Genomic DNA, 27,740 nt, shown 5'->3' on the forward strand with positions numbered 1-27,740 from the left:
CCAGGGACAGAATTACGGATTAACAGTAAAGGTTTTTTTTGCTATAAAATTATTTGGTTTAATCACTATCACCATCAGAACTGAAGTACATTAGAGTACAAAGCCCATATGTACAATTACACATACAAAAAAAAATGTTCTTGGTGAGCAGCAATTTTCAGCAAATCTCACCAACAGCAAGAATCGTTCCTATTGGGGTCAAAAAGGAGGAATGGAAATTTCCAAGATGTCCTCCTTCTTTCCTCTGACTCCATGGACCCTCTGAACATCGATTTGTAAAGGCCCTCATTCCTCCTCATATGGGAAGGGGCGAATTTTTAGGAAACATGTTCTATCCTTTATTATAATGACGTTCCACCCATCTGCATCATTTTTTGAGTGTTGTTAACTCCCTTTGCCCCAAAGTCAGATGTCTATTTATGAAAGTGTGTATGGGTTGGTGTTTATATACAGTCATTTATTGGCTGACTCATTCTAGAAGAAACTTCCTAAGTGTTCAACGAATATGTGTGTTGTGTGAATCGAAGGCACAGAACTACAATGATTGAATTGATAATGCGTAGGCACAGAAATAATTTTATTCGGAAGGATAAACCTTCTAAAAGCTTTAATTTGTCTGAAAAAAATTATAGTACTTTCTCTGTGTGTAACAATGTTCTAAGCAAATTACCCATTACTTCTTTAACTCGTTAATATTTATTTTAATGTAATAAGCATAAGCAATATCAGCGAGTCAAATGAGCATGAACAATAAGAGCCCCTAATTTTTTTTCATAAGAATTTTCTCTGATGTTTAGCTGGAGTTTTATGGTTGACAATAAGAGGGATAAAGAGAGAATGTAACAGTTGGGTTTGCTAATTATTAGTGGATGTTTGGATCATGGGGGTGATGAGGGATGGTTATGCAAAAGAGAGTGAACTATGCTGATAATGATAATTCATTGTTTGCAATAAGATCTAATACAGCAAAAAATATCCTAATCAATATCTCCAACTTTTTTTTCAACATTCCAGATGTATAAATTTAGGTTTCAACTATATCCATATTCTTTTAATTACAAGAGCCTTTTGAAATCATTTAAGATTTTTTTTCCTGATGTTGTGGGCTATGAAGCCATGGTTTTGTCTGTCCAGAACATTTTCCCATTGCCCTTATTATGGTAGCAGATGGGCCTCTCTGGCCAAAGAGAATGGACATGTGAGCCATGTCTGCCAATCATGAGCCCCCACTTTTGGGGGCTTGATGACGAGTATCATGGCGCCCAAGTGATCCAAGCAGGGGCAATCATGATCCTGACTGATTTACAAATAATAGAAAAGCGTTTCATGTTTTCCATTAAGTCAGTAGGACAGGAACCATGATGCTATGGCTACTTACAAACATATTTACCACCAGCGTGGATGAAGCCTGTCCCCACTAAGAGGGGGAACCAAGGCCACCAAAGACAGAAGCTTATTTTGAAGTTGGAGAAAGTGGAAAGATAATTGAATTAAACTAAAATAGTTGGTACTCTTAGATCAAGCCATAACTGTAATCCACCCACTTCTCAAAGGCATGAACAACAATTTTCCAAGTTAGTTTGAATTGTTTTCTTGTTCTTGCCATCCAGAGTCATGCCTAATACTTCAGACTTGGATCAAAAGCTGGTTTCTAAGTCCAATTTGTTAAGCAATCTTGGGCAAATCACATCTTCTCCCAGGGTCTGAGCCTCCTTACCTGTAAAATGATCAAGATGAACTTGATCTTTAGGTCTTATATGGCCTTACATTCCACAACTTCACAATAAAATTAAATTAGGTAAGATATAATTAGATTAAGATGACTACTTCATACTATATCCTAGTTTTACTCAAAGATCACTCCTTTTCTAATCATTTCCCTGATTCTATTCCTCATCATGGAATCAACAGAGAAAAAAAGTGTACAAAACAAAAGCATAGCCTGTGATATTTTGCAGCGTTTAATTTTTGACTTGGCACTCTTTCCATGAGAGTATGAACTGTAGATAAGTTACCTTAATAAATTTATTCATTCACTATAGAAACAATCCAAGGAGTTCCCGTCATGGCTCAGTGGTTAATGAATCCGACTACGAACCATGAGGTTGCGGGTTCGATCCCTGCCCTTGCTCAGTGGGTTAAGGATCCAGCGTTGCCATGAGCTGTGGTGTAGGTTGCAGATGTGGCTCGGATCCCTCATTGCTGTGGCTCTGGCGTAGGCTGGTGGCTACAGCTCCAATTAGAGTCCTAGCCTGGGAATCTCTATATGCTGCAGGAACGGCCCTAGAAAAGACAAAAAAAAAAAAAAAAAAAAAAAAAAAGAAAAGAAACAATCCAAGTACGTTTCTCTATGTTTATTGCTAAAGTTTATGTTCCAACTTTTATCTAAACATAAAACCATAATAAAGTCTACAGCAATTAGATGTGATTCAGAAAAGTTTATTAAACACTTATCCTGATGAAAAAATAATTTACATATCACCCAAACTGGGTTTCTTTGGGTCTCATGCTTAGCGCTTTGCTCTGCACATTAAACACTCAATAAATATTTCTTAAATTGAATTAAAGGAGTTGCTTTAACTGCAGTTCACATGCACTTCCATGATTAATGAATCATCACTAAGTAAGAAATTAATGAGTGTGCTCTGTGCATTAGGAAAAAAAAAATGTGTTCTGTTTTGGAGAGGGACAAAATTTCACAGCAGGGGAAGAAAAGAGGCAACTCCAGGAATTAACAAGAAAGAAGCTTGCAATTATAGCTACTGACATGTGGATAAACTCAAAATAGCTGCCGAAATCACTACCTGTGAGCTGTCACACACACTAGCTTCAAATTAATCAAGACTTCACAATTCCCTTCTCCATACAATTAGAGAGGAACAAAGGACAGAAGACTCTCTCCAGGACGGCTTCAAAGCAGACACAACTCTGAAGTTCAGATTTCTCACTGCTGCCATGTTTCCAGGCCCTCTGCCCACATTTTTCTTCCTCTTTCCCATCATGCAAGAACCTGAGCACACAGGGAAGGTCAGACAGTAAAACCAGAGTAACCTGAAAGAAAAGAGGGGACAACCAAAAATGGATCCCAAAAGGGAGTATTTCTAACTCCTCTGTGTGTCATATTAAGGATTTAGAGCAAATACAGGAATCTATGTGATCAGGTAATGAATGGCCAGAAAAACCCTGCTAATAGCGGAACATAATTATTACTGGGAAGCATCTGTAGGCAATAAGTCTGAATGAGCAAGCAAAGAAATGGAGACAAAGGCATCTAGATGTCTGACATTAGGTAAAAGTGGGTAAGATTCAGGGAGAACAAATCATGGAGAAATTAAGCAGCAGACAGGGAAAGGTCATATTTTTGTTCAAAGGCTTGACAACACCACTCATTGCAACTGGGGCACAAGCAAGGGGCGAGCCCTTCCATATGGGATGGCCTGACACTGGGTCAGCAAGTTACTGTCCCAAGGCTCATTAATATTTCTCAACTCTGAGCAGAATTGGTCTTGGGCCTGGCTGGACCAGTGGAAAAATGCTTAAGATGGTGTGTGCCAAGTGCCTATCACAGAGGGAACATTTCACTAGTGCCATTTTCTTTTTTATTTTCTTCAGTTATTTTATTTGGGAGCCAGAATGGAGGAGGGGGGCGGGAATCACACAACTGAAACACCCACATACATCTGAAACATATAGCCAGTCCCATCACGTCTGATCACTTAGCGTATTAGCATAGCATTTCCATTTTGTTTGGCTGTTACTGACAGCACCAGGCTCTCATGAAATATTAAGGGTTGTGAATAGACACTATGTACAGAATTAGTGGCTTTGGAAAATAATGAGTAGAGTTAATAAAAGGAAGAAATCAGCAAGAGAACCTGGATTCAGAATTCTGGCAAAGTAGCTCTAGGGCCCTCTCTGAGCACTTAAGTATCTCCACATGTAGGAAGGAGTCCACTATGACTGCTCATGAACTCTGTGGATGCTGCTCAATGTGGTCATTGGAGATGAGAGACTTCGGTTTTCATTCAGAATAACTTGCTGATTCCACAGATGTAAAGAGAGTAAGAAAACTACTTAGAAAATTAAACCAATGCCTCCTCTTTTGGTTTTCTATTTTCTAATTTTTTGTGAATATCCTCTCACCCTTCTCCCCTTTTAAATCTGATAAAATATAGCACTCCAATCACTTCCTCCAAAGACCATCCTCCCTCGGTGTCATAACCAACAAACATGAATGGCTGCATTTTTTGGTTCAAGGGATGGATGGGGCGGAATATAGTTTTCAGATTTGACAATGACGAACATTGCCATTACAATATAGTGGCAATTAAATATAATTCTGAAAATAGAATAATGATCGACGGAAACAAATTCCTCCTACCCTTGTCAATTAATTATAGTCTAAGTTCCTTCTTTGTTCCAAAGTTATATCCACCCACAGCTAACTTTACATAGCCATGGACTTTTTAGTGTTGAAACTTTAAAAATCCATGTGAACTAGTTTTCTTCCATTATGATGGCATTTATGTATTATTTTCAGTAAGATTCAGTCATCTTAACATTGTTAAAGTTTATAATATTTATTCTTTCCTAATTAGGACATGATATTATCAAGAGGATTTGATTTAATTAAAATGATTATGACATGTTAATTTCATGACTCAACTCTAAAAGTGATACAGAGATTTAAATCCACAATTAAAAAAAATACAGACTTGATATGGGATGAAAGAAAACTTGTTAAAATTTACATCAAAATAACTGCTAAAAAGAAACTACGAACACATAATATAGGACGTTGTAACAATTAGTGTTCACTCCTGCCGATGGGTTATTTTCTCCATTTATGATTTTAGGTTTTTACAATGTAATCATCAGGCCAGTAATAGCTAATCAGGGCATAAAATAAAGTTAAAATGTTTACCAGCCTTATAAACATTTGAGCTGCTAGATTTTTCACTAGTTGAAAGCAACAGCCTATTAGGTAGCTGAATATAGAGTGTGTTGGAATTGCACCATATGCCATTTCAAAGAAACATCTGACTTAGCTAAGAACATGCTTTTGATTTATTAGTTGACTTCTGTGCAGACATATGTGATTTCTTGATTCTTTTATTCGTGTCACACTTTTGATGCAATCAACCCTCATGTTCTCTTCTTTTCTTCAAGTCCTGAGAGTAAATACAATCAATCACTGAGGAAATGTTTTAGGTAACAGGCCTTTCTCTAACACAGTTTCCCTTTTTTATCTTGATGTTTTAAAAAATATATTTGTGAAAGAGAAAATAAATGAGGTGATTGAGTGGTGATTTTCCTTTCTTCACATTTCCAAATATGGGCTGCATCGGTTTATCAATTTTGATATTGGAAACTGGTAGAAAGGGATAGAAATCCTCCTACTTCTTCTATTAATTCGTTCCTTAAAAATAAAAGCAGTTACAATTTGTCATATCTTCCAGTTACTTGAATCCCAAAATAAAATTGGGATTTGAAACACTAGACAGGCAATTGAAACAAGTGGCAAGCTCAAAACTAACAGTAAACGTATTTTATTGAGTTAATACTAATTAAACAAGTGCTACGTGCCGAGGAATATTAATACATTTTACCTGAACTATCACAGGCAGATGTCTAAATAATTCATAATCGAATATTAGCCTTAGCCCAATTTTTCAGTTAAAGTAACTGAGTCTCAGGATTTACAACACTGCACAGAGTTAGCAAGTTACAGATTTGTGAATAAAACATAGGCCTTTTGGCTTTATGGTTTCCAATATTAAGTTGTTCTCTCACAACTTTAAAACATGTTGAAGCATCTACAATCACTTAGCTTCCATTTCCTAATCTCTAAAATGTGAATAATATTGTCTACCTCTTCAGATATTTGGGAAGAATAAGCCAATTTTAAAAATGTGGGGGGGAGTTCCCATCGTGGCGTCGTAGAAATAAATCCAACTAAGAACCATGAGGTTGCAGGTTTGATCCCTGGCCTCGCTCAGTGGGTTGAGTATCTGGCATTGCCGTAGGCTGTGGTGTAGGTCGAAGATGTGGCTCAGATCTGGCGTTGCTGTGGCTCTGGTGTAGGCCAGCGGCTGTAGCTCCAATTAGACCCCTAGCCTGAGAACCTCCATATGCCATAGGTGTGGCCCTAAAAATACAAAAAGAAAAAACCCAAACAAACAAAAAACAAAAACACAAAAAAATGTGTGGGAGTTCTCACTGTCGCTCAGTGTGTTAAGAACCCAATTATTATCCATGAGGATATGGGTTCAATCCCTGGCCTCACTCATTGGGTTGTTTCCCATGTTGCCTCAAGCTGCAGGGTAGGTCACAGATTCCTCTTGGATGAGTCATTGCTGTGGCTGTGGTGTAGGCCAGCAACTGCAGCTCAGATTCGACTTCTAGCTTGGGAACTTCCACATGCTGCAGATATAGCCCTAAAAAAAATAAAAATAAAAAAAGGAAGAAGAAATGTGTATAAGGTATAGACATTTATGGATCTGAGGAAAACATAAAAACCTTTTTCAGAGGCCTAGATATTCTTAAAACTAAGAACCTTTCCTGAATCACCCAGTTATTTCAGAATGAGGGCTAGGACCCCAGTGTCCAACACTGGTGCCATAGCCTTTTTCTAACTACCTTGAAATGGAGCCTGCAACGGTCCTCACTGCTGGCCTGCATCTTTCTCCAGCACATTCCTGGTGGCTTTTGTGAATGGCCTGTGCTCTTTTGGCTTTCTCACAGGGCCCAATCTCCTGGAGGGTTTTGTGGTTTTATATAATATATCCACTCCAAAATGCCACTTCTCTCAAGCATATTTTTTTCTTTCATCCACTGTCTGCAGGGCCAACTCAGGCATTCCTAACTCTCCAAAAGTCAGCCATTGTTCTTCTGTTTCTAAACGCCACCACAGTAGCATGTGTGCCCCGCGTACAGAGTTTTTGCTAGGGTGCTAGTCCTTAATTCACCAAGAACATGCCCCCAAGTTAATAAATTCTTGCTTATTCACACTTACATTCTGGTCCATTGATCAAGCCTCTTAAAAATGCAACCCGTAGTCATTGGCCTGGTAGCCAGATGAGGCAATGAGAGCTGAATCTGAACAGGGCATCAACTGCTGTGTGGAGATTGGCTTCTGTAGCATCTTCCAGCACAGTTGAAGTGCCAGCTCTTTCTGTGGAAGAGAGAGGTGGCCAGCTGTGCACATCTAGAGGGTTCAGAAGGTTCAGTATTTTCAGGGGCCCTCAGAGAGTCCCATCCCACTTCTCAGACTCCCTAGACTTCCCGAGGAAAGCCCTGACTTTGCATAGCAGACCTGCCTTGGCTGAGGGTCCAACATCTCAGCAATTCTCTCAGTTTGTTCTTCTCTCTGCCTCTTGACTCTACCTGTCCTTTAAATAGGCTAAACTACCCAGGCTCTCTAGTCTTTACACTTGGCCATTAACCACATGTTAATGGCAGGGCATCTTTCATCACCCTTCAGTAGGGCATCTTTCATCACCCTTCAGTAGGGCCTCATTTCAGTATAGCAGTAGCCAGCCAACTCTACCCTTTGTAGGCATGGTGGCCTGTTTTGGTCACCTGTGTCAACACCTAATCCTCCCAGGCCAGGCCAGTCCCTTATATCTTTACTATGTTCATTGGGATCTGTGGAGTTGACTGGAAAAATAGTTTCAGTCCAGTCCAGCTTCCATCTCATCTAATAGTTCAAAGCGAGGCTTACTTCACAGGTATGTGACTTGCGCAGGGCCTTGCACCCCAAAGGACTCTGCTACTGCCATCATGAAATTCTCAATAATCTCAAACTTGAACTTTTTTTTTTAATGAAGTCCAGTGGGACAGTGGAATACACACATAAGCAGAGGAGATATAAGCAAAATACATGTCGCCCCGCACTGTTCCTTACCTCCCAATTCATATGTAGGGTTTGTGTGTCCATATGCATGGGATTCCAGGGGAACCACAAGAAGTGAAAGTTCAGAGAGACAAATCAAGCACATGGTAAGTGTGTTACTGAGCTCCAAGAGGCTATGCTTCCAGTTCAAATCAGAAACAGAATTGTTTCACCATCAAAAAGAAAGAAAGAAAGAAAGAAAGAAAGAAAGAAAGAAAGAAAGAAAGAAAGAAAGAAAGAAAGAAAGAAAGAAAGAAAGAAAGAAAGAAAGAAAGAAAAACAGTGGCCTGAACTAGAATTACTTTAAATTGAAAGAAAGACAGACAGACCGTGGGTGCTATAAGAAATATGAACAACCAAGAAAGTTTCTCATACCCTTTCTTACTCATGATAGTTCTGGGTATTAATGAACTACTTTACATCAAAACACGGCATAGAGAGTTTCCATCGTAGCTCAGCAGGTTACAAGCCTGACTAGTTCCGTGAGGATACAGGATTGATCCCTGGCCTTGCTCAGTGGGTGAAAGGATCCGGCATTGCCGTGAGCTGTGGTGTAGATCGAAGATGTGACCTGGATCCCACGTTGCTGTGGCTGTGGTATAGGCCGGCAGATGCGGCTCTGATTTGACCCCTAGTCCAGGAACTTCAAAATGGCACAGGTGCAGCCTTAAACAGAAAATTATGACAGAAGGAAAGGGAGAAAAAAGAAAAACAAAAACAAAAACCAAAGAAAATGCAGGAAAACTCACATTCCTTTCTTTTTTTCAGTCCTTCCTTACTCATCTGTAAGCCAGAAGTAGAAAGTGTTGGTAAAATGTGTGTGTCAAGAAGTGAAATAAAAACAGTTGAGTCAGTTTTATGCAGTTTCCACTGTTCTGGTAAGAAAAAAAAAAAAAAAATTCAGGTAAAAGTTACAAAAAGAGCATCGTGCAATTTTGGTGATTCCACGTATAAAAGTTAAATGTTCTATTTGCATGGAAAACAGACATTGCACAATACAAAGATGAATGGCAAAATTCATGCCAATAATTTAATTTAAATTTTTTTCTTTAAACAATATTAAAGGGAAAATGAAAAATTCCATGACAAGAGAGAGAGCATGAAGGAAGGAAAAAGGCTCTATATTTTAGCGTCTTTAATCATACTTTTTTCCTACTTTCTGAGCAAGAGGCCCCACATTTTCAGTTTGGACTGAGTTCTGCAAATTATGTAGCCAGCGCTGGCTGCAAGCTAGTTCTTCCCATCTCACTCATTTATTGTTGAGTGATTAAGTGAAAAACAGGATTTGGCTACAGTTGCTCAAGTCCCAGACTGTGGCTCCAGGCCTCAAAATTAAGGGGAGCGGAGGTACAGACTGATCTGTGGAGAGGAAGCCCATCACAGTGATTAAGAGCACAGTGGTTAAGCGATTAAGGCAGGAGTCAGGGTGCCCAAGTGCAAGTTCCCAACTGTCGCCTTCACGATCTGGGGCAATTACTTCATCTCACTGTGCATCATCTTCTTCATCCCTAAAAGGGAATTGTGACCATCACCATGCCTACTACATAGGGTTGCTGTGGACAGGAAGTGAGATAAAACCTGTAAAACACTTAGAACAGTGTCTGGCCTAGAGTTGGTGCTATCTAAATATTAGCCCTTAATATTATTTCACAAAGTAGAGGGAAATTGTCTAACCTTAAATGGAAATAAGAACCCCCTTACTTTATTATAAATTAATACTTTATTACAGATTAACATTATCTTAAAAAAAATAGTTGCCTTCACTAAATTCGATTTAAATATAAGATTTTGATAGGTAAGAGGGAATATCATGATTGTCCCCCAAAAGAGCATTTTATGGTCATCTTAAACTTATGATTAATGTACTCAGACACTGCTTCAGGTAATCAGCCCATAGATTGCCAGATATTATTGGTATATTGTGTTTGAGCTTCAATTACTTGGGAATGAGGAGGATGCTATAAAAATTTTATTTCCTAAATGATACGTTTACTTGGTAATTCACAAATCACAAAGAAAAAAAAAATCACTCAGGACCAAGTTAGCTGAAACAAACTTGCTTTAATGTATCCTAGAGACTTACCAATGTTTGGATGTTCCAACACACGCAGATCATACATTATATTGGTGTAACACAACTTGGAAGGTTCAATACTCCAGAGAATAGAGTTTGAGCTTAGATAGAATTGGGAACTAATGTTTGTAATTATAAAGCCCTAAGTTCTCATTTCTCTAAACAGCTATGAAACTCTCCCATGTTCCAAATCCCTTTGGAAGCATGTGACTGTAAAACGGAAATAAGTACCCAAACTCAACAATTAAAAATACCACGGTAACATTTATTTTCAGAGAAAGCTTTGCATGCTGGGAAAAGAAAGATTTCAACCTGCTTCTAAGTATAAGAATCTTTAATTTAACAAAATACTCGCAGAATTATTTAGTAGAAAACCAGAGACTCCATTTTTCCTTTTAGGTTAATGCCATTCTGCAAAATTTCCTGGTATTATTGATTCTTTCACTCCAGTTCATTTTTTTTAATGGTATTTTTCCTCTCCTAGCATATGAGATACCTAAAGGCAAGTGTCTTCTCATAAGTGTTTTTATCCTTCCAAAGTGACTAATACAGCCTCATATATGCAGTAAAAATCTTGTGTCATTGATTGTCATTGAATTTTAGTAGCATTTTACTACAGATAACAAGGACAATTTTAAAATGCTAGAATTTAAAAGAAGTAAATATAGAAATTATAGAATTTATACTGTCTTTCTGTAATAGTGACTAAAGAGAACACTTCAAAGTTATGAAATCTAAGCTGGGGGCATTCCCATTGTGGCTCGGCAGTAACAAACCAAACTAGTATCCACAAGGATGTGGGTTCAATACCCTACCTTGCTCAGTGGGTTAAGGCAGCGGCAGCTCAAGTTCAACCCCTAGACCAGGAACTTCAATGTGCTGCAGGTGTGGCCATAAAAAGCAAAAAACCCCAAAAGCTGAATATTATAAAACAAAGCATTTAGAGGTGATATAGCATTCATTCTCAGAGCTACTTTTCTCTTCAGAAGTTCTTGGAAAATAAGTGAATAAACCTATGCTTCTACAATTCTGTATTAAGCATTAAGCGCTGACATTCATTCACCTTGGCGTTTGACTCTAACTGAAAGTATCTACAGGCATGTGGCAATTTAAAGTTGGAGAGATTTAGAACTAAAAAATTCTCAAAATGTGTCTAACCCATACTCTTCCTCGTCACATGACATACTGAGAAGCTCAAGAGTTCTTCTGCCATTTGCTTAAAAGCACTTGACTCAATGCATATAGTGGACATAAGCACTCAGGTCTCCTTAATGCTAAGTTCAGTTCTTGTTAATTCTACAGCATCACCTTTACCCAACTTTCAGGGAATTTCTATGACCCAGAGATAACCGGGAGCAATGTTTAGTTGTCAAATCCCTTCTAAAATGAGTCACAGGAGGAACAATGCACTAATCCAGAAACTCAGGAAGAACCAGAACTTCTGGAGGCTTTCCAGACTGTTTAGAAATCATGTGAAATCCTGGTGCAACGATACAAAACTTTACTCTCTACCCTTGTGGCGGATACAAGAATATTGACTGCAGACCAGTCCCAGACTTCTGAGGTAATGAGTAAATAGCTCTTGTTTGGAACTGTTTATCATGATTTCAGGGACCTCTTTTTGAAGAAACCCCCTGCCTCCAAGAGTCACTGCAATCCTCCAGGGCTGGGAGTTGTGGGCTGGGGACCAAGCTGAGCATTGCAGGCTGAGGTTGCTAAGGTTATTGGTGTCAGGGGAAATTATTGCTCTATCTTTTTGCTCCTTTCCTCACTGACTTCCTCTGTTATGGCAGCAAGATATACAGTACACATACTTAACTACATGCAGAAAAGAGAGAGATTTTACAAGGAAATGACTTCAAGCTTTTTCCTCTAGTGCTGGTATAGAATCTATCTGCCTTAGAGCTAGATGGAGTATCTGCTCCTAAATTTTGAGATCAAAAATAACAAGAAGAGGAGCCAGATTTAAGACTTAGTCTCTCTTGTGGATGTAATTATGGTATTGCAGAAATCATTAAACTAAAAGGAATCTTTGAGGACATGTCCAATAGAGGAGAGATGAAGAAACAGAGACTCGTGACAGTTGAGACTTTCCAAATCTCACGCCACTGTCAGACAACGCAGAGTCAGGCTTCTGCAGGTCATTTCATACTTGTAGTCGCCTGCTTCATCCTGTTGTGAAACAGAGGTTGAACCCCTAACTTTGATACTCAAAATGTACACTGCTTGAATTTCTGGATTGGAGAGTTTTGGGACATGTCAAGGACACGAGAGGCTACAGGAAAAGGGATTATATATTTTCCTTTTGTCATTATTCAATGAGCTCTCCATTCCTCCATGGCCACTGCTTTTGGCTAGGTATGAGCTGTGGAAACATTTTTCCTGGATTCATCTATTCCCTGGAAAGGAAACTTAATCTGGCTTAAGAGAAAAAGTTCCTCTCCAAGTAATGATAAATTGTCTAAATTGAAAGCTCACACCATAAACAAATTTGAACAGTACAGACATCTTACAAAATTAAATTTCCATCTAGTGAATGTGAATGATGTTTTGAGAAAAAGAGAGGATGATATTTTAAGGCCTACTTCATATGGTTTCCTTCCACAGTGCTGTTTTTAAGGTCCACTCCCAGGTAATTGAAAACACAATCATAATGCTTTTTTCCTTTATTCTATGGGCTCTATTTTTAATGAAATACTTCATATGCTTTGAATGTAACCACTAATAGTATTGTTTTTACAAGGAAATAAAAAGGCCTACAAATTTTGATATTCTTTCAGTTTTACTGAACCTAAATATAAACTGAACACGTCTTTGAATGTGTTAAGAAATTTAACCTCATGAAATGTTCTATATGTATTCCTATTTTTCTTCACTGGAGCTAAATTTCATATTTTCATACAATCCATAAATCAGATTCTCTCTTTCCAATTCACCAGCATATTACCTCTATAATAGCTTCATTTTAGTATTTAACCTAAGAGGTAGTTGATTTAAACTTCTATCAAAAAACTCAAAAATTGATTTTTTATTTAAAAAAATTCAAAAATTTTGGAGTTCCCGTCGTGGCTCAGTGGTTAACGAATCCGACTAGGAACCATGAGGTTGCGGGTTCGGTCCCTGCCCTTGCTCAGTGGGTTAACGATCCGGCGTTGCCGTGAGCTGTGGTGTAGGTTGCAGACGCGGCTCGGATCCCGCGTTGCTGTGGCTCTGGCATAGGCCGGTGGCTACGGCTCCGATTATACCCCTAGCCTGGGAACCTCCATATGCCACGGGAGCGGCCCAAGAAATAGCAAAAAGACAAAAAAAAAAAAAAAATTCAAAAATTTTTATATAGCCATAACCAGGCTCCAAACTACATTTCCAAGTTTATCTCCCACTATTCCTCTGCCCAGCTCTAGACACTGTGAGGTGGTATTTTCTCATCTATGTCTCATGATTTTTCATCTCTTTTGCTCAGCTGATATAATCCTTCCTCAAAGAGACACAGACCTAAATCCTACCCAGCCTTCAAGAGTCAGATCAGATGACTTCGTGGCATCCTAGCATTTCCTAGTACTCCTGATCAGGATGAATCTCATGTACTTGTGAATGCTTTTGTGTTTTTTGAGGTTTTTGTTTTTTGTTTTTGCTTTTTTAAGGCTGCATCTGAAGCATATGTAAGTTCCCAGGCTAGGGGTGGAGTTGGAGGTATAGCTGTTGGGCACATAGCCACAGCAATGTGAGATCCCCGACCCACTGATCAAGGCCAGGCATTGAACCCACATCCTCATGGATACTAGTTGGGTTCATTTCTCCTGTGCCACAACAGGAACTCCCTACTTGTGAACTCTTGGAGCCCTGACCTTTCTTCCCACTGCCCCCATCGCCTTTGCCTTCTAACAGGGATCTTTAGGGAGCAATTTATTACAGTGGTTAAGAGTAAAAATTCAGGAGTTCCTGCTGTGATGCAATGTGATTGGCTTAGTCTTGGAAGCACTAGGACACAGGTTCGATCCCCAGCCCAGCACAGTGGGTAAAGGATCCAGTGTTGGTGGTAGCTGCAGCTTCAGTTGCAACTGCAGCTCAGATCTGATCCCTGGCCCAGGAACTCCATGTGCTGTGGAGTGGCCAAAAAAAGGAAAAGAAAAGAAAAGAAGAGTAAAAACTCAAGAGTCACACAACCCGGATTCACAGCTTGCCAATATATTGTTGGTCAACTGGACATCTTGGGAATGTCATTTACTTAGTCTCTCTTAGCTCAAATTCTATTGCTTATCATATGGAGATAATTATAATACCTATCTTATAGAGTTGCAATAATCTAAGATTTTAAACACACATATAAGATATATATATATATACATAAATATATATAATTTGAAAGGTTCCTAACACCTAGTAAGTGTTCAATAAATGTAAGATACCACCAATATTCTAATTTTATTATTATTATCATCATTACTTGTAATAGAACGAGCTTTCACTAATAACTAGGAGACTTTTAAAGTTGCCTTATCATTCAAAATGTTTTTTTCCCCTCATCTATACTAAAATCACATTAATATCTTAGTTATCCTTGGCTGTATAACAAACTCCTACCCAAACTTAGTGGTTTTAAAAAATATTTATCTCATAAGTTCTACGTATCAGGAATCTGGGTGAGGTTTAGCCATGTCCTCTGGCTCAGGATCTCTCACAAGGCCTACAGTCAGTGTGTTCGCTGGGGCTACAGGTATCTTAAGGCTCCAACAGAGAAGGGTTTTCTTCCATGTTCATGCTCCAGCCCTTGGTAGGATTCGGGCCCTCACAAGCTATTGGACTGAGGGCCTTGTTTCCTTTCTGGCTCTTGATCAGGGGCTTCTCTCAGTTCCTTGGCCTCCAGAGAGCAAAACAGCACGTTGCAACTTTTTTCATCAAAACAAGCAAGTAAAAGTGAAATAGAGAGTGTGTGAGCAAGAATCAAAGTCATCCATAACCTAATCCTGGAGATGATATTCCATCACTGGCATCCTACTCCACACTGTGTGAGACTCACTAGATCCAGCCCATATTCAAAGGGACAAGATTACACAAGTCCATGAAAACCATGTGATGGTGATCACAGAGTGTCTTTGGGGGCTGTTTACCACACCCACCCCCCAAAACGTATTGTGTAAATTAAATGGGACTAACATATCTGAAGTTCCTTGTCGAGTGCTTAGCCCCAGCGAAGACATTCAACACATATGAGTTTATCCCCCCCTCTTTACTAGAATAAAAGTTCTTGAAAACAGGAACATTGGTCAGAGCCCTACAGGATCTCAGCACTCTGCTAAGAAGACAGGTTCTCACCCACCCCTAGAGGAATCAATGATAAATGATACTGTTCACAATTTCATTCACATTATCTTCATTTTCAGAAAGGACAACCTGTGTACCTTTCATCAGGATTTCATTTACAGTACAAGAGTGTGGTAGGCAGAATAACGGTCCTCATGAAGATGCCCTAGCCCAAACCCCTGGATCCTGTGACTATATTACATAGCAAAAGGGACTTTGAAGATGTAATTAAGGACCTTGAGATGGTAGACGGACCTGCATTCTCCAAGTGGACCTAATTTTATCGCAGGAATCCTTAAGGCAGAGAAGCTTCGCTGTCTATAATCAAAGAAAGAGATACAACTGCAGATGAGTCAGAGTGAGACGACATTGCTGGCTCTGAGGATGGAAGAAGGGGCCCGTGAGCCAAGGAGTGCAGACACCTCCTAGAATCTAGAAAAGAAGAGAAAATGGATTCTGCCCTAGGGTCTCCTGAAAGGAATGCAGCTCTGCTGATAAGTTGATCTTAGCTTGGTAAGATCAACGTAGAACTACTGACCTATAGAGCCATAAATGTAAGGTAATACATTTATATTGTTTTAAGCCATATGTTTGTGGTAATAGGTTACTCTTAGCAGGTACTAGAAAAATAATACATAGAGAAAAGATGTAAGTTACTCATGAGAAGGATCATAACACAAGTACTCTCTAAATATTTAATGACTATATATGGCCATCCTATATGATAGTAAAAATCACTGAAATTTTTTAAATCTCTGGTTAAATTGTTAACATCACAATTACAAAACACTTGGCTATTTTTTTTAATCACTGTATTATAAAGGCATTAGCTATGATCCAAAGCAATGAGAACATAAACTATTGTGTTTTTACTTAACAAACACTTACAGAATATTTACTCTGTGGTAGACACTATTGTAGACACTTTATAAGCATGAATTCATTTGCCTCAATTAACTCTAAGAGATAGCTCCCATCAATGGCTCAGCGGTTAACAAACCCAACTAGTATCCATGAGGATGCAGGTTCAATCCCTGGCCTCAGTCAGTGGGTTAGGGACCCAGTGTTGCTCTGAGCTGTGGTGTAGGTCGCAGACACGACTAGGATCCAACACTGCTGTGGCTGTGGTGTAGGCCGGCAGCTACAGCTCTGACTGGACTCCTAATCTGGGAACCTCCATATGCTACAGGTATGGCCCTAAAAAGACAAAAAAATAAAATAAAATAAAGAAAAAACTCGCAGAGTATTTTTTATCATCCCTGTTATGCAGACAAAGAACAGACCCAGGGTTCATTAGCTTGCCTCAGAGTACGTAGGTAGCATGTGCAGAACCAGAGTTCAAAGCCAAGCACTCTGGCTCCAAAGTCCAGGCTCTTAACCACCAGCTATGCTTCTTCTAAAATCAGAATCTTATATATGTCCAGTAAATTGCTCTAGATACTTTTTCTAGATTTCAGCAGAATTTTTTTTAATTGTGTGTATTTTGGGTTATTTTTCCCAATTCATTCATTCAACCCTTACTAAGCACCTCCTACTTCTTGGGCACAGAGGGAAAGAGAAATAAAACAAAAAAGTCTACAGTTCAAGGACAAGAGACAGATAGGTAAACAGGCACTGACAAAATAATCTAATAAATTCATGCAAGCAAAAGCATCTCTTATTCTCCATCAATGAGTTTGTGATTTAGAAGGAAAGACAAGTGCTTAAACAAGCTATCTTTTTTTTTTTTTTTTTTTTTTTTTTTGTATTTTTAGGGCCACACCCACAGCATATGGAGGTTCCAGGCTAGGCGTCTAATAGGAGCTGTTGCTGCAGGCCTACACCACAGCCACAGCAACATCAGAGCCAAGCCACATCTGCGACCTACACCGCAGCTCATGGCAATGCCAGATTCTTAACCCACTGAGCAAGGCCAGGAATTGAACCTGCAACCTCATGGTTCCTTGTTGGATTCGTTTCTGCTATACCATGAACTCCATAAATAAGCATATCTTAAATGCTACAGTAGAAGCACCTAATTGCTATTAAGAAAAATAATAAAATAAAATTAAAAAAAAAAAGAAATTCAAAAAAAAAAAAAAAAGAAAAATGAGTCATATTTGCAGGAACTGGAGAGGGGGAACGGGGGTGGGTGGAGACAATGAAAGGTTTGAAGGAGAGTAACAGCAACGTGTGGAGAATTTTAGAAAGAATATTCTTGTGGACAGGGAGGAAAGCAAGCTTGAAGGGTGGTAAGGCTGGAGGCATGAATTTGTTAGAATTCTTAAAGTGCAGAGAGCATGAGGGTTTGAATTAAGGCAATGGCGGCCAAGACTATTAGAAGAGAGGGTGAGGTTTGGAACAGTATTAGAAGGTGTTATGACTAGAGACCCAGCATAAGCCATGGGTTTCCCTCCACGAATAACAGAAGCAAGGGAAAACGTGAGAAGATAGTTAATGGCAGCTCTGTAAATACAAGGCAGAGGAATGTCAGCAGAGGGCATTTGGAGTTTGTGCCCTGGTGCTTTCCTAAGGAATCTGGATGTAAACCTGTGGCATCTGGAGTCTGGACAAAGTGTTTAACATGTAAAAAGTAACACTGCCAGAAAGAGGGAGCCTCGGCTGGAGTGGAAAGAAATTAGGAGCTAGGAAAGGATACAGTATTGTGGTATTTCAAAAGGAAAACTTTAATTTTCAGTTTTTATTTTACAAAGAGGCTGATTTTACATTAAAAAATCCTTTTGATAATAAACTACTATTTTTGTTTGTTTTTTGTTTTGACTGCACCTGCAGCACATGGGACTTACGGGGCCAGGGATCGAACCTGAGCCAAAACAGTGATAATGCCGGATCTTTAACAGGACATTAGGGAACTCCATAAACTACTGTTTTAAAAAGTTAAACTGTTACTAATAATTACAGCTATGGCTTATGTGGAGGCAGTGTTCTAAGTACTTTACATATACAGAGTGCCCCATTTAACCCTCAAGTGTTATTACGAATTCAGTTTATTGTTAATTGAGACCCAGAGAGATTAAGCAATTTGCCCAGGGTCATCCAGCGACTGGTAAAGGTAGAATATGAATCTGGACATTGTGATGCCAGAGCCTGAATTCATAGTCCCTATATCATTAAAGCATGTTTAGTAAATCCAGACGTTCACAATTATTTGTACTATGTTACAATCCAGAGCATGCAGAGGCCCTGAAATCACACTGTGTAGATTCAAATCCTTATTCCACCACTTAATAACTGTGAGAAGCAGGCAAGTTACTTCCCTATCCTGGACCTGACTCCCTTTCTGTAAGTGGGGATGATAATAGTGCTTGTCTCCTCAGGCATTTCTGAGGACTAAATGAGTAAATGCAGGAAAAGAGTTTAGAATAGTCCCTGGAACATATTACACATCCATAAAATCTACCTATTATTATAAACATTATTATTCTCTCCTAAAATACTGAGAGTATTGATAAGATATACTGCATGGACCTAATTAAGACCTGTGGTAGATAGAATAACAGCCCCTAAAAATGTCCACGCCCTAATCCCTGGAATGTAGGAACATGTTCATTCACCACCGCACGAGGGACTAGAGAGATATGCTTAAGGTTAAGGACCTTGATATGGAGACATATGGATTATCTAGGGAGGCCCAACTTAATTGGAGTCTTAACAGACTGAAATTAGAGAGATGAAACAACAGAAGCAAAGGTAAGAGAAATCAGAAGGATGAGGAGTTCCCATTGTGGCTCAGCAGTAACGAACCTGACTAGTACCCATGAGGACTCAGGTTTGATCCCTGGCCCTGCTCAATGGGTTAAGGATCTGGCATTGCTATGAGCCTGTGGTGTAGGCTGGCAGCTACAGCTCCGATTAGACCCCTAGCCTGGGAACTTCCATATTGTGCTATGGGTGAGGCCCTAAAAAGACCCAAAAAAAAGAAAAAAAAAAAAAAAAAAGAAAGAAATCAAAAGGATGAGAGGATCTCAAAGCCACCACTGCTGGCTTTGAGGATGGAGCAAGATGGACCAAGGAACATGAAAGGCTTCTTGAAGCTGGGCACATCTCTCAGCTGAAAGCCAGCAAGGAAAGAGGGATCTCAGTACCACACCACAGCAAGGAAATGAATCTGGTCAATAATCTGAATATCCAAAAAAAAAGAAAGATTCTTCCCTTAGACCCTCTAGAAAGGAACACAGACCTGTGGACACCTTAATTTTAGTCCAGGGAGACCCAAGCTGGACTTCCAACCATAGAACTATAAGGTAATACACTGGTGTTGCTTTCAGCCACTGACTTTGTGGTAATTTGTTATAACAGCAGCAGCAAACTAACATAAGATTTATGTTTACCTTTTTTTTCCTAAAAGACTCAAATATATTGATTTAAGAACTCTGTAATATGCTAAAATAAATTTTACTTTTTAAAGTCAGCAATTTTAAACTATGTTAGGGGCATAAATCAATGTCTCCTTTACATTTCTATTATTAAATTCCTTAGAACCTAGAAGTTGCTGAAAGGCTAAAAGAAGGTATCATAAATAAGTTGCTATTGTAATTTCTTCATATTTATAGGAATATTTTTATATTTAAAGGTAAAGACTCAAATTTAATGTTTTTCTTCTTTCAGTTCTCATAATTAACATATGAGTTAAGTATACTTTGATTTTTTAATGATACATATTATGCCCACAGTCAAGTCCCAGTAAGACTCTTCATTAATATGTGGGCAAGAATATATAAATTCTAGGCTTAAAACAATTAACATGTTGAATTTACAGAGGGAAAGCTCTTATTCAAAGGCAAAATGCACTATGCCTTGGTTATTATATACTTTTTCACTGTCTCTGAATTTGATCATTAGCTCTAAGAGAGTAAGGGCAATGTCTGGGTGATCACCTTCACAGCAACACTGCCTAGCAACACCCTGCCCCCCAGCAGGCTTTTGTTAAATAAATGAAGGAAAACTAAATATAATTTTAAAGCAAGTATAAAAAACTGGAAACAAAGCTCCCCTGAAACCTCAGCTTGCTAGCTCAATGGAAAACTAAAAACGTTTACTATTTCTAGAGATTAAATGATAGACCCAGAACCTATCTGAAATATTTTCAACAGAAATCTTAAATGTTCTAAATGTTTTGCCCTCTAAATCAGATTCATTAGACATAATTCAAAGATTTCAAGGGAGTTCCCTTATGGCACAGTAAGGATCCAGAGTTGCCACTGCTGTGGTTTGGGTTGCTGCTGTGGTGTGCGTTCAATCCTTGGCTCCAGAAATTCTGCATGCCACAGGAGTTGCCAGAAAAAAAAACAAAGTTGGTATCTTTTTTTATTATCAACAGATATTGTGACATTCATATAACATACATAAGGCTCCATGAATTAGAACTTACTTTCTGAACATGTCCCCTATGCTGATCTTTTTTGGGTCCTATTTTCACACCTGCATAAAAATTAAGTACCTATGTAGGCCTACCTTAGAAGTACAACAGGGCTACCTCTGTTCTCAATTGCTAAATGAAAGACAGTCTTCTTCAAAGAGATTTTCTTATCCCAACGGCACAACAGAAGCATAACAGGAACCACGTGGGTAATTTAAATTTTTCATTATTGTCATGTCAACATGCACAACCAATACAACCAAAACAAAATGAGATCTTTTACACTATTTTCTCCTCATACTTGATCGTAGAAACCCAGAGTGCATTTTACACTTAGAGCAGACTCAATACGGCCTACCCACACTTAAGGCGGCTAGCGTCTACTATGGCCAACTGGAGCTCGGGAGAAAACGCCCCTCCTGTACCTAAGTGAATTGCACACCCTAGCAGCTCGTAGCTCCTACTCTTATCTCATTTGGACTGTTGGTTCAGGTTGTGTGAATTTCACTAATTCAAGAAACAGTCATCCTCTTCCTCTTAGGCCTGATCTTTCCAAGACCTCCTTAATATATGGAAGACAACAAAATTCCAGGTTTTAAGTGTCGTTAACTGTGCATCCTTAAGGTAAAGATAAATCTGAACGGTGTTAGACTTCATTGATAAATGCTCTTTCATCTTATTTACAACGTTTTAAATTAACTGTTCCATGGGATAATTAAAACAAACAACTCTCTTGTTAACACTGCTTCTTTGGGATGAGCTCTCCAAAGTCTTTTAACAGTACAGAATCGTAGGACACAGCGTTCCTGGGCGCGGTAGACAAGAGCTAAAACTAAGACCTACTGTGTGCAGGAAGCTTTACGCACCTGATTTCATTCAAACGTTAGAGCAAACCGGCCAGGCAGTGCCATCCATTCTATAAATGAATGGGCAGTGGAGATTCTCAACACTGGCAACATATAAGTGCCTGCTAAACGCTGAAAAAAACACATTCCTTCGGCTTCCAGTCCTAGAAAAATCGCCTCATTCCTCAGGGATGGGCGATTCTAGGAGCTAGAGTGACTGAGACCAACCCTGCGGTTAGGACCTGATTTATGCGAGCATATCCAGTTCTTCCGGCTTTGCCGGGCGCACCGCGGTCTAGACCGGGTCACCTGCCTTCCTGGGCCCGCAGAGGTCAACAAGCCACCACTCACGGCTGCCACGCACCCCCAAACAGCCCCACAGGTGACGCCCCACTCGGAAGCTCCCTTCTCCACTCGGCCATCCCGCAGTGGGACCTCCACCCACGGCAGCGAAGAGGCCTGAAGAGGCGGAGGCGCCCCGCCGCCACTCGGCGGCGCTTGTCCGGAAGCCGGCTGCCGGCGTCCGAAGACAGGGAAAGCCCTGCCCTCGAGAGCCCCGGCCTCCCCGCGGCCCCTCGACACCAAGGCCTCACCACGCGCGGCCCCAGACCCGGGGCTACCGGGTTCGCGACTTTCCTGCCAATCAGAAACGGCTTTCCTCATCTGCCTGTAGACCAACCAGCGCGCGCGAACATACTCTTCGGCTCTTCGGCCTTTCTGCCCTTCGGCTTTTCGGCTCTTCGGCTCTTCGGCTCTTCGGCTCCTCCGTGGCTGGTCCCTCCCCTGCCTTCCGCAGCGCGCTAAAGCGTATTTCTGATTGGTTTAGTTTCCCCTTTTTTCCCGACACTTCCGGGTCCTGCGTCACTCCGTAAACCCGCGAGTTCCGGAAGCCTGGGGAACCTAGGTTCTGCTAGGAAAAGCCAAGTTTACCAGAGAATGTTTCAGGAACAGTTACTTGGAGTGGGGCGTTTCTCAGACTCCTAAGGTCAGTGTCGCCCGAGAGAGCTGGCGTGCAAACCTGAGAGCTTGCTTACAGCTGGGAGGGCGTGGAGTTTCACGACCTTGTAATTGTCGCCCTTTGCTTGTTTCCCAGTTTTATTGGCTTCCTTGTCTTTCTGGAAGAGGCAAATAAAAGTCCGGTTTGGGGGGAAGGCAATGGAGCAAACCTAAACCCCTAAAAGTAGTCTTAGGGTCGCAGCCTTAGAAAGAAAAAAAAAAAAAAAAAAAGGCAAACTCTGCTAGACTTAAGCTCATTTGCATTCTACGAAGTGACTTTCTAAACACATTTGGAAATCATTTCCTCGCACTTGGCGTTGAGATTTAACTCTTATTCGGCTTAAGAATTATTCAGGGTCAAAACTTTAATATTTGATGGCTCGTGTAAAACGTTCTATTTGGTACCAGAAAAAAAATGAGTATGCTTAAGTTTCCAACATTTTTGAAAGCCTCTGAACTCAAAAGCACTTCTCATTTTCTTGGGGAGAAAGAGCTATTGGGGATTTTCTTAGAAAATTGCTTGCGATGTGTTCGTTATACTTATTGATTTTTGAGAAAAAATGGGATGTAGAAATCATCTTTATTCTGAGGCCTTAAATTAAAAGACATTATTTACTTATTTCTTTAGATTCCATTGTCCCAGAATACTACATTTAGTGAAAAGGGACTGTTTCAGAATGAGACCAAGTTTTTGACCGGTCACGTCCAACATGTCTGGAATTCTGTGACGTCCCTGGAAAACTTCTACCTGAACAATTTCAAGCAATTACAGGGAGGCTGAGGCTCCATCCAGACCACAGTTTGTAGTCTAAACACCTTCTCCTCATGAGTTGCCTTTAGTTAAGCCTGAACAGAATAAACTTGGAGATGGCCGACTCTACCTTTTTCTTTTTCACTTTATCTTCTCCCTGATCTCGACCATTTTATCCATTACTTGTATCCAGAAAGATTAGAGTTGAGTGGTCTTGAGCCAGGAGGAGATTTGGAAGAAGAGAATGGAATTACCTACAGGTCAAAAAGAGAACCTCTTATTTTGTCCTTTAAAAAAAAGAGGAAAGGAAATAGAATAGGACACAGTAGAAAGAATGCTGGACTCAGGCAAGAGAATTGAGTTCTACTTCGGACTCTGGTTTTGTTTTGGTTTTTTTTTTTTTGACTAGCTCTACCTCTTGGCCTTATTCTCATTTTTAGAAATTAGGAGTTGTACTCAATCTGTGATTTTAAAACGGTTCCATAGAAATTTCCTGCAGAGCCAAGCAGAGAAGAGAAAGAGCCAGCAGACCCTCAGCAGTATTTTATGAGACCAGCCATTTTTTGTGTTCTGCTTGAAAAACAGGGGTCCTGTTAGGAATATTAAATTCACATCTTTGAGTAGATGATCTGTTTCCTTATGGGGTTAAAATTTTGTTTCCTAGGATAATCATTCTTAGTGTGCATTACAGATGCTTTAATAATAAAATATATATGTTCAGAGTTAATTCATTAACAAAAGCCACAAACCTCTCTATATTCAATCTTCTTTAATAGCTACAAATTTTAAATTTAATTCTTTCTTTATTATCAGAATCATAATTTCTTTTATTTTTCTCTCTTCCCCTTATTTTTTTCTAATTTTAGCCATAAATTTTTGTTTATATTCAAAGCTCATAATAATAATAGGGCAGATATTTTCCATTTAACGTATTGAGTAGCTGAACCTTATTTCTTTTAATGAGAGTTTATTTCAGGTTGTCTCATTTTTGGGGGGGGGGGTTCATTTTTGCCACACAGTAGTATGTGGGAATTCCTGCACCAGGGATCAAATCTGTGCCCCACAGCAGCAACCAGAGCCACAGTGGTGAGAACACAGGAGCCTCAACCCATTAGGCTAGCAGAGAATTCCCAGTAGCTAAACCTTAAAGATGTTAGCAGTCTTGCTTAGCATCACCTTGCTAGTAAAGTTTCAAGTCCTGGCCCACATTTTCCTCATAGCATCAGGTAAATTTTACTTTTATTTGCCTCTTGAACTCCACCATGCCCGGTTCCTGTTAAACCAGGCAAAGGTATGCAATATGCACAATCTTTATTTCTGGACAAAGGTTCTGCTTATAATCACTGGCTCCTTTTTTCCTCCCTTGATTACCTCGGTTGGAAAACCTAGAAGCAAATTGGATGTTCCCTTTTTTCTTTTCACTGTGAAACAACAGCAGTTTCTAAACATTCCATGTTCTTCCCCAGTTCCTTGGGAGTGTAGAAGAAACCTCAGAAGAAAAGGCCTGAACTGCTCCAGTTTCCCCACATCTATCATCCTAGTGCTGTGATTTCTGGGCAGGAATGTGGAAGCAGGAAAGAGGATGTCTAGCACCTTCTGCCTTTCCATTTGTGGGCTATTAACTTCCCAACCTCTTCCCCTCTGTGAATTCAAATTGCCCTTTTCTGGAGTTCCTGCTGTGATAGAGTGGGTTAAGAATCCGACCGACTGTATCAGACCGACTGTATCAGCTCGCTGTGGAGGTTTAGATTTCATCCCCAGCCTGGCACACTGGGTTAAAGGATCCAGAACTGCATAGGTCACAGCTGCAGATCAGATTCAGTCCCTAGCCCAGCCTGGGGACTTCCATATGTCATAGGTATGGCTATACAAAAAAGGGGAAAAAAAGCCCTTTTATAGGTTCCTTTTTGTTTATTTACTTATTTATTTTTGGCCTCACCGAAGTCATGTAGAAGTTCCAGGGCCAAGGATCTAACCCAAGCCACATCAGAGACCAGAGCAGCTACAGTGATGACACAGGATCCTTAACGGGCTGAGCCACCATGAAACCCCAGATTGCTTTTCTTTTTTTTTTTTTTTTCTTACCTGCCTGTGCCTAAGGAGAAATGAAATTTCGTCTCAGTCATTTTTCCTTTCTTCTTACTACTAAACCCTAAAAACCAGGTGCTCTACAATGATTCTGTTTTGATTATGCACATCTGTTCCTTTCTTCAGGTGAGTTGGCCTTACCTCTGCTTCACATATTGTATGTGTTCATTACAGTTAAATGAATGCTCGACCCTCCTTTTTTTCATCTGCATATTCTGGTTCGGATTCGACATTCAGTCACTTTGAAGGGTTCTCTGACCACATGGAAAGGCAGGGAAAGTAGATGAGGTGCTTCTCAGGCAACACAGGAACTTTCCCACATTCCTTTAAACTCTTCCTCCATCCACAGTCCCAAGATTTGACTGGCAGTCTGGTCTTGGGAATATTCTGAAGGGAAAAATGTTTGCTTTCAGTTCTGCAGGATTGAATTTGGTCCAAGATTACCAAATATCCATACCCCTAACTTCCTTTTGTGTGTTCCACCATTTCTCTAGTGTTACCAGAAATTTACCAATGGCCAGCTGGACCTTAAACAGTTGGTCAGTCTTCTCTTAATTTTTAACTTCTCGGCATTCCAGTCAAGGCTCAGTGGTAACAAATTCAACTGGTATTCATGAGGATGAGGGTTCGATCCCTGGCCTTGATCCAGCATTGCCATGTCCTGTGGTATAAGTTGCAGACACAACTTGGATCTGGCATTGCTGTGGCTGTGGTGTAAGGTGACAGCTGCAGCTCCCATTCAACCCCTAGCTTGGGAACTTTCATAGGCTGCCAGTGCAGCCCTAAAAAGACAAAAAAAAAAATTTTTTTTGATTTCTTAAAATTGGTGTAATATTTACTGGGTTATGAGGATTAAATAAGATGAAGACCTGTGAAGAAAACATCTAGTGCCTCATTCATAAACCATATCACGTGGTACTTCCTCCTTTTCCATTGCCAAAACTTCTGTTACTTTGTGGCTATTTTCACATTCTGTCCAGTGCCCTAAAATGTGCAATTAAACATGTGTTCCAAAAATCTTCAGGTCATTTAGAATTCTCAGGCAATTAGATCCTAAAGTCCTCTTCCAAGTTTATAGAGTACTTACAGATCTAGTTGCTCTGTCAGTCTCACTTGGCTCTTGTTTGTTCATCCTCAGGTTGCATTTTTTTGCTGTAGTTCCTGCCTATACTCTTCTTCCATCGCTTAGTACTTAGCCTCTTAAACAGCCCCGTCTGCACATCTTGCTGTGCTGTCCTGAAGTGTTTATGTTCCTCTTTCAGGTCCATCATCACCGAGGACACTGGTACCACAGATGGTCCTGCTACTGTTAATTGGGTTCATCAGTCAGCTCATCTCTCTGTGCCTCAGTTTCCTTGTGTTAAAAATAATAAGAGAATCTTGTAAGGATTAAATGATTGAATACTGAATTTTGCAAAGGGCACTTAGTGGTGGTAGTCGCTTATTAGCACTCCATAACCAGGACCTAAGTGGTGTAGGTTTACTGCAGTTGTAAATGCACAAATTGGTTGGGATTGTCTTCCATCAGGCTGTGCTCTTTTTTTCCATGAGGACTAAGTCTCTGTCTTGTGGATACTGTTCTGATCTCTCCACTTTCTCTAGCCTTCTCCAAACTCATGTTCAATGTTAGCATTTTTGCAGTCAGAAGTAACTGTCCTGTCCTGTCCTCTTCTTTTTTCTTCTTTTTCTCTTTCTTTTCCAGGGTTTTCTAAAACAATTCCTGTAAGGATTCAAGAGAGGTAGATTTTGCAGTGTTTTATTTAGGTTTTTTTTGTTTTTGTTTTTGTTTTTTTTTTAAAAACTGCTAAAGAGTATATATAGTGTGGCAAATGACTTGTCCAGAGTCACACCGATCCTACCGCCTGTTGGTGAACCTGGGTTAGAATACAGCGCTAAACAGAAGCAGAGTGACTCTTCTCCCCCACATGCTCACCGATACTTGCTCTTTATTTCCACAGTGTGCCTTCTCTCTCCAAGACTCCGAAGTATCGACTTTCTGAAAGAAAAGATTCTGAGGGCCATGCTATTTTCTTACAGATGTATTTGTAAAGCGAGGGTGAGATATGGACAATTCTGTTTTGGGGTTTAAGGAAAGTAGTTTGTGTTACTTTTAGATACTTGAGTAAATAAACTGTAAGGGAAATAGGTAAGGTGCTCAATTATGCCAGACTAATTATAGTCTTGAAGATAGTAGTCTTTGAGTTGAATTCCCTCTTCAAACAAAAAGTGTATTTCCCTTCCGCTAGAGCAGGTTACTTATCGTTGTTCATCTTTTTGAGAAATGCATGCTATTTTGAAGTTTATCCTTCAGATTTATTTTGGAAACATTCTGTTGTATACCCACTACCACCACTCTCCCCCGCAAAAAAAAATTCCATTTGGAATTTGATGAAGATAGCCTTTAAGAGTAATAGATCTAGTGCCCATAAGGG

At 39.8% G+C, this 27,740-nt stretch overlaps 1 protein-coding gene and 1 long non-coding RNA gene across 13 annotated transcripts in view; one reads left to right on the plus strand and one right to left on the minus strand.

Annotated features, from left to right (window-relative positions):
- Positions 1 to 2,343: 2,343 nt before the first annotated feature.
- On the minus strand, positions 2,344 to 22,258 carry LOC146403829 (uncharacterized). Its single transcript, XR_014843091.1, has 3 exons — positions 22,171 to 22,258; positions 7,016 to 7,174; positions 2,344 to 5,171 (listed from the first exon to the last, which is right to left on the minus strand). It is a non-coding gene; the product is annotated as an uncharacterized LOC146403829 (long non-coding RNA).
- Positions 11,488 to 27,740, plus strand: part of PEX2 (peroxisomal biogenesis factor 2) — a 28,505-nt gene continuing 12,252 nt past the window's right edge. For 5 of the 12 annotated variants that reach the window (NM_001243380.1, XM_085020352.1, XM_085020355.1 and 2 more), the window contains 1 exon segment: positions 22,337 to 22,458. The gene's annotated coding sequence lies outside the window, so the exon portion shown is untranslated. 12 annotated transcript variants of the gene reach the window in all.

This window comes from Sus scrofa, chromosome 4 (assembly GCF_054392235.1).
Source record: "Sus scrofa isolate SSC_HxYL_T2T_F1_AM1 chromosome 4, Sscrofa_HxYL_maternal_Yorkshire_Landrace_v2.0, whole genome shotgun sequence".
NCBI lineage: Eukaryota > Metazoa > Chordata > Mammalia > Artiodactyla > Suidae > Sus > Sus scrofa.